A 7,695-nucleotide genomic window follows, 5' to 3' on the forward strand; every position below is an offset into this window, starting at 1 on the left:
AAAATTTTTGAGTCTCGGTTTTTGAAACAAAATAAATATTTTTTAATAAAAAATTTTTTTCGGGGCAAAACCCGGGCAGCGATTGGATCGCTGCCCGGTGGGGCAGCAATTGTTGCTGCCCCGGGCGGCGCACGGCGCCGCCCAAAGGGGGCGCACGGCGCCGCCCAAGGCGGCGACCGTCGCCGCCCAGGGCGGCGCACGGCGCCGCCCAGGGTGGCGCACGGCGCCGCCCAGGGCAGCGCTGTGCGCTGCCCAGCGCAGCGCTGGGCGCTGCCCTAAGGGGGCAGCCGGGCTGCCCCCGGGGCGCGGGCCGGCCCGGGAGTGTCCCGGGCGGCCCGCGGGAAAAAATTATATTTTTATTAATTTTAATATTTAAAATTTTATTTTTGGTCCGGTCAAAAATTGTTTTGATTGGTTCACGAGATTTCGGATCGAATTGTTCGAGTCCGTAAATTTTAAAATTGATTTTGGATAAATTTGAATTTTTGGAAAATTTTAATATTTTATCCGTAAATTGAATTTTGAAATCAATTATTTTGGTACAATTGATGATAAGATATGATCTTATGATATATTGAGTAAAATATGATTTTATTTGTAAAATTGGATTTTATAGATAAAATATGATTTTATTTGATATGGAGATAAAATATGATTTTATATGTGAAATGTATTTTATATATAAAATATGATTTTATCTTGTTTAAATTTGAAATGCCACAGCATGTTATCCAATAAATTAATTTTGAATTAAATGTTATTGGATAAGGATGATCGATTGCCATGACCAATTTTGTAGGTGTATGTTAGGAATTTACATTTTGTCTTTATTGTTGTTGGTTTTATTAATGGGCCTGGTTTATGGCCCGATATGAATGTCATATGTAATAAAAGTGGGCTTGGTTTATAGCCCGTTCCCACCCCCTAAAAATGTATCCCCTACTTGTCATTGTTATTTATTGTAAATACATTAGATTTAGTGGGAGATCAAGATTTGAAGATGGTGGGCCCAGCAGACAATGAAGACTGAAGAAATGTAAATTGGAAGCATATGTAATAGGATTGCATTTGCATACTGCATATTACCTAGGATTGGACTAAGACCCGTGATTGGCAACCACGGGTCAATTAGAAATGGAATCGATCATCCTATATAATATGTGATATTATGATTGTATGCATGTTTAGACATAAATTGCGTGAATCCGGCAATGCATGCAATAAATTAAATATGATGAGACAAATATTTTTATAATTAAAAATCCCTCATTTTAAATATGATTTAAAATTTATATCAAGATAAATAAAGGAAATTTAAATATTGTTTAAATGTTCCTACCTTCCATCAACGGTCAATGTATGTGATGCTACCCGCGGATACGGTCCGGCTCATATTATTGGGGGGGCCCGTCCGTCGGAAAGCTGTACATTGGATCGACAAATGTTGTAAGTTGGGTGGAACTCCCATGGGATCGGCTCATATTATTGGGGGATCCACATGGCGACCGTCCATCACAACTTAATATTGATGGGTCATCTTGACATGTCACTTTAAACGGCGTCATATTATTGGGCCCTTATTGGACATGAGGTAAACACATGGGGGTTGCTTTGGAAGCAATTGGGCTCTACCTTTTGAGAATTATGGTTGGCTGATATTATTCGGGACCATAAGTTTGTCAATTGGACTCCATGTTCTCACTAAGGAAAAAGTTTCCCGTTTTCACTAGAGGGTGGTGAAATCGTTAAAATAGTGGGAGTGAGATTCATAAAATTAAATTCGCCTATTTTATGTCTTAGTAAATTGTTAAACAATCATTGATATATGTCTGTTTTCCTTTTCAGTATTTCATACAATGAATTCGCGAAATCCTTTATTCTCGATCCTCGAACAAAACAAGCTGACTGGCGCCAACTATACGGAATGGTTCCGGAAGTTGAAGATTGTCTTAACTTCGGAGAAAATGCTCTACGTGTTAGAGAAAGCACCTCCGAAGGAAGCACCAGCTGACATAAGTCCGGAGGAATTGGCCAAACTTGATGCATGGTGTGACCATGACATCAAGACCAAATGCTATATGCAAGCCTCGATGTCTGATGAACTCCAGAGGCGATTTGAGGACACGGTGAATGCTGCTGACATTCACGCGCAACTCAAGGAACTTTTTGGGGCTCAGTCGAGGGCTGAAAGGTTCTCTACTGTTAAGGAGTTGATGACGTGCCGCATGCGTGAAGGGACTTCGGTCCGTGATCATGGGGTACGAGTGATTTGGCTCATACAGAAGTTAGCGACCCTTGATTTGGTGTTGGAGCATGAACTCAATGTGGACTTGCTGCTTCTATCTCTTCCTTCTTCATTTGATGGATTCGTGATAAATTTTAATATGAACAAGATAGAGGCCACCCTTGAAGAGATGGTCAATATGCTCGTTACATATGAATCCACACTTAAGAAGGATAAGCCAGCTTTCTTGGTGGGCTCCTCATCTTCTGCTAAGAAGGGGCCAAGTATGAAGGGCAAGAAACGTTCTGCCCCACCCAAGAAAGTGGAACCCGAGAAGAAGCAAAAGACAAAGGCTTCAAACAATGGAAAATCCAAGGATGTTTGCCATTACTGCAAGAAGCCGGGTCATTGGAAGCGCAACTGCAAGGAGTATCTTGAGCAGTTAGGAACTGCAAAGGGTATGTTCTATATCGAAATAAACATGTCACTTAATACAACTTCTTGGGTATTGGATACCGGATGTGGATCTCACATTTGCAATGATTTGCAGGTGATGACAAGAAGTCGCAGGCTTAGAATGGGTGAGACCCAGCTGAGGCTCGGGAATGGTTCCAGAGTTGAAGCTACGGCCATTGGAGATGTTTGTTTGATATTGCAGAACGGTTTTAAATTATTGTTGAGAGATGTTTTATTTGTGCCAGATTTAATTAAAAACATTATTTCTATTTCTATGCTTGATAGAGATGGTTATTCTTGTAATTTTGTGAATGGGATTTGCGGTATTTACAAGAATGAATGTTTAATTGGAAATGGACAACTTGAAAACGATCTATATAATTTAAAACTAAAAGACGTTCCAGTGAATTGTATTGACAAACCGGCAACAACAAACAAAAGGAAAATCGATAGTCAAAACCCGGCAAACCTTTGGCACGCTAGGCTAGGTCATATTTCCTCAAGGAGGATGAACAAGCTAGTGGGAGAGGGCATGTTTGATATGTCTGATATTAACTCTCTACCTACTTGTGAATCCTGCCTAAAAGGAAAAATGACTAAATCTCCTTTTAAGGGGAAACCTGAGCGTAGTCAGAATCTGTTGGATTTGATCCATACAGATGTTTGTGGTCCATTTAGAGTAGGGACTCAACATGGCCACACCTACTTCATTACCTTTACTGATGATTATTCAAGGTATGGGTATTTATATTTAATGAAATATAAGTCTGAAGCATTTGAAAAGTTCAAAGAATTCAAGGCTGAAGTAGAAAACAAGCTAGGTAAAAGTATTAAAGCACTTCGATCGGATCGAGGTGGAGAATACTTGAGTACCGAGTTTTTGGACTATCTAAAAGAGAATGGGATTCTCTCTCAGTGGACTCCTCCTATGACACCACAGCTTAATGGTGTATCGGAGCGTCGTAATCGAACTTTGTTGGACATGGTTCGATCCATGATGAGCTTCACTGAGCTTCCACCTTCGTTTTGGGGCTATGCGCTTGAAACGGCGGTATTGTTGTTGAATAACGTCCACACTAAAGCAGTAGACAAAACACCATACGAGTTATGGAATGGCAAAGCTCCTAAGTATTCGTACTTGAGGATTTGGGGATGTCCTGCTTACGTGAAGCGGACAGTGGGAGATAAGTTGGATAGTCGATCCAGCTTGTGTTATTTTGTGGGGTATCCGAAGAATTCAATCGGATATTATTTCTATTATCCTGCTGAAACAAAGGTGTTTGTTTCACGGAATGCCACCTTCTTGGAGAAGGAGTTCTTATTGGATAAGAAAGGCGAGATGATGGAACTCGAAGAAGTTCGAGAAGAACCCAAAATACAAAATAACGATCCTACACCTCAGGAACCATTGCTGGACACGCCTGAACCTAGAAGATCCGAGAGGACTTCTAGACCTCCTATTCGATATGTGTTGGAAAACTGGCGAGTTCCCAGACCAATTACGATTGATACCCGGTGCAGCGGAAGTTTAAAAATTTTCTCATGGAACGATTCCATGGTGTGGGTATCAACCATACAACGATTGAATTATTGTGTGTGTAAAATTTAAATAACAATTAAATAAATTTTACCTCAAATCTCGCAACGAGATTAATGGACACCAACAGAACAATTCTGCTCTTGTTGTCTCTCCCTGGAACCGATGAACGCCTTCAATCAGGTCCACGAACAGAGGTTTAATCCCTCTGATAGATTGCACTAGAAAATCTATCAGAAGTTTTCTGCGAAGAGAATACACGAATCTGATTCGCTATTCCTTACTGCGATTCAAAATCACAGACCGGAATTTCTCGGGCAGAGGGGGAGGGTTCGGCCGATTTGTTGAGAGAGAGGCTAGGGTTCGATTTTTGCTCTGTCTCAAAAATTATGACCTGTTGTGTGTAATTTCTGTACTGAAATAACTTATTTATAATGCAGGCCACTAACACCTTAGGGCCCATTAGTCATAAGCTGGGGCCCGACAAGCAAAGCCCACTCGTTCAGAAATTAATATAAAATTCATCGTGACTCCGATTGATGAAACGATTTCACCAATGTGCACAGAAACCATTTCTGCACGTTTTAAAGTCAAAATAAATTTTCCTGAATCCGAATTCAGTGGTTTCCAAAAATGTCCATCCCTATGTCATTTTAGGAAATCCTACTCCCTTACTCTTATTTAAGAAGTCCAACTCCTTAGTTCATTAAATTTAACTCTTTAAATTTAACTATCTCAACGGGGATTAAAACTCCATTACACTGTGTGACCCTCAATGGTTCAGGGATACAGCTAGCCGTGGGCTCACAACTCCTTGTGACTCGGAACAACACTTTCCGACTTGCCCAACGAATCATGGTAAAGCGCCTAGCAACATCGCCCCATGATTCCCTAGGTATCACTGATAGTGCCTACAAGAACCAGTAGATTTTGGTTAACGTACAGTACGGTCCCTTCATCCATATATCCCGATCGAATCAACAACCATTGGTATATCGAGAGTCGCTCAAGATTCGATAACTATGCAATACATCTTGAAGATCAAATTAGTGACATCGCATGTGCTACTAAGAAACCATTTCTTAAATCACATCAAGTACTCTGGCCAGAGATTTGTCACACTAATATCTCCTCAGATCGCATAGGATATCCACACTCGCAAGTATGTGGTGAATCCTTGACAACAATGCATTGACTCCTATATGTGTCGTAACTGTACCCAATCTCGACACCTGATGACCCCCTCAGAGTCGGTAAACGAGTCAAAGCACAGTACTAGCATATAGAGTCTCCATGATGTTTCAAGTCGTAAGGACTAATGGTGTACAACCAAAACCGCGGACTTTATCCACTCGATAAGTGATAACCACTTGGAAAGTCCGGATAGGGTAGTTCGACTATTCATCCTATGAATATCCATTTGCATGCTTCGAACATCTCCATGTTCCCTACCAATGAAACGTGGTACTCCGCATCGCAAATGCTAGTCTCAAACTCGAGCGATCCTTATCCTTATTATCGGACGGCTCAATCGACTAGGAACGGTTTTAGAATATACAGTGACTATAAGATGTATTTCATGATAGACATCTCCATGTTCTACCACATCTTACATACACTATAGTATATTCAAGGTCTTTATCAAAACAACAATAGTATATCACAATATAACAATATGAAGTAATATAAAGTCATTGCCATAAAAGTGTAAATAATATTAAACAAAAGATTGTTTATACAAAGAGTCAACAAAGCCCATAGCCACACAGTTGGCTCACTGGGCACCCACTCTTACAATCTCCCACTTGCCCTATAGCCAACTAGTCATACTACGTAGACCCATTGCTTCGCGATGTTTGTCAAACAATGGTCCTGGCAAAGGCTTAGTAAGTGGATCAGCGATATTGTCTGCAGAGGCCACTCGTTCGACACTGATGTCTCCTCTTTCCACAATCTCCCGGATTATGTGGTATTTCCTCAGTACGTGTTTGGATCTTTGATGAGACCTTGGTTCCTTTGCTTGAGCAACGGCACCCGTGTTGTCGCAGTACACCGGGACTGGACCAACAAATTCAGGAATGACGCCCAACTCTTGGACGAAATTCCTCATCCAAACGGCCTCTTTAGCAGCAGCTGATGCTGCAATGTATTCAGCCTCAGTGGTGGAATCCGCTGTGGTGTCCTGCTTGGAACTCTTCCAAGAGACAGCACCGCCATTGAGCATGAACACAAATCCAGAGGTTGACTTCGAGTCATCCACATCACTTTGGAAGCTAGAGTCGGTATAGCCTTCCAGTTTGAGTTCTCGTCCTCCATAAACCATGAACATATTCTTAGTCCTTCGCAAGTACTTAAGAATGTCCTTCACGGCTTTCCAATGCATCTGACCAGGATTAGACTGATATCTGCTCGTGACACTCAGAGCAAATGCTACATCCGGTCTGGTAGATATCATCCCATACATGATACTACCTATAGCTGACGCATATGGTACATGTGTCATATTCTCTATCTCTGCATCAGTCTTGGGACACATAGACTTGGATAGAGAAACTCCATGACACATGGGTAGATGTCCTCTCTTGGACCCATCCATTGAAAACCGTTTCAATATGGTATCGATGTAGGTTGATTGAGTGAGTCCTATCATTCTCTTAGATCTATCCCTATAGATCTGTATCCCAAGAATGTAGGATGCCTCACCCAAATCCTTCATCGAAAATCTACCTGATAACCATATCTTTGTTGACTGCAACATCCCTACATCATTCCCAATGAGTAGGATATCATCAACATAAAGTACTAAGAATGTCACAGCATCCTTAACTACTTTCTTGTACACGCACGGTTCCTCCGGGTTCTTGATGAAACCAAAATCTTTTATTGTTTCATCAAATTTCTGGTTCCAACTTCTTGATGCTTGTTTTAGACCATAAATTGATCTCTGAAGCTTGCATACCTTATGCTCGCTTCCCATGGATGTGAACCCCTCAGGCTGCTTCATATAGATTTCTTCCTTAATGTCTCCATTAAGAAAAGCAGTCTTCACATCCATTTGCCATATCTCATAGTCATACCATGCAGCTATGGCAATCAGGATTCTTATGGACTTGAACATTGCGACTGGTGAAAAGGTTTCATCATAGTCAACTCCTTGCCTTTGAGTATAACCTTTCGCCACCAATCGCGCCTTGTAAGTCAATATCTTACCATCAGGCCCAAGCTTTCTTTTGTAGATCCATTTACACCCTATCGGAACAATTCCATCGGGAGGATCCACTAAAGACCAGACTTGGTTAGTATGCATCGAATCCAATTCAGACTGCATAGCTTCAAGCCATAAATTCGAATCCGCATCAGAAATTGCTTCCTTGAAGCTTCTTGGATCACATCCAATGTCGGGTTCATCTTGACCCTCTTCAAGAAGAAGACCATATCGAACTGGAGGTCTAGAAGTCCTCTCGGATCTTCTAGGTGC

The sequence above is a fragment of the Henckelia pumila genome, chromosome 2 (assembly GCF_033568475.1).
Source record: "Henckelia pumila isolate YLH828 chromosome 2, ASM3356847v2, whole genome shotgun sequence".
In the NCBI taxonomy this organism is placed as follows: domain Eukaryota; kingdom Viridiplantae; phylum Streptophyta; class Magnoliopsida; order Lamiales; family Gesneriaceae; genus Henckelia; species Henckelia pumila.